Consider the following 406-nt stretch of genomic DNA (forward strand, 5'->3'; position numbering starts at 1 on the left):
GGCTGCTTGATGTACAACAAACTTCAAATATAAATGCACTTTTTCATAAAGAATATTATGAAATGCATTTGTGCATATGAAGGAATACTTAAAAGTGCTAAAAATGTCATTTAGAAAATACAGAAATTGTATACCACTCAGGGGATGCATATGTCTTGAGAGCATATCAATTAACAGCTTAGTGAACTACTAAAGTTACTGAAGAAGTATAGGGATGTCTCATGTTCCTAGTTCAGCAACCCCAAAAACAAATATAGTGCTCAGATATGAGTGAAAAATAACTGCTTTCCATATTCTTAATTACCTAATACTGTGTCTGCTATTTTTAAAATGGTTATCAACTCACCCTTGTCATCGTGGAAGTTTTATACCCAAAGAAAGACATGGCTCCTTTGTTTGCTCTGAA

The 406-nt window shown here is 33.3% G+C and overlaps 1 long non-coding RNA gene across 1 annotated transcript in view; it reads right to left on the minus strand.

The window, feature by feature from the left end:
- LOC119586089 overlaps window positions 1–406 on the minus strand; it is a 15,446-nt gene that overhangs the window by 5,305 nt on the left and 9,735 nt on the right. Inside the window, exon 2 of the long non-coding RNA XR_005229921.1 lies at window positions 347–401. This is a non-coding gene — a long non-coding RNA (uncharacterized LOC119586089). The remainder of the gene's footprint in view (window positions 1–346; window positions 402–406) is intronic.

Source organism: Penaeus monodon, chromosome 20, assembly GCF_015228065.2.
Source record: "Penaeus monodon isolate SGIC_2016 chromosome 20, NSTDA_Pmon_1, whole genome shotgun sequence".
Lineage (NCBI taxonomy): Eukaryota > Metazoa > Arthropoda > Malacostraca > Decapoda > Penaeidae > Penaeus > Penaeus monodon.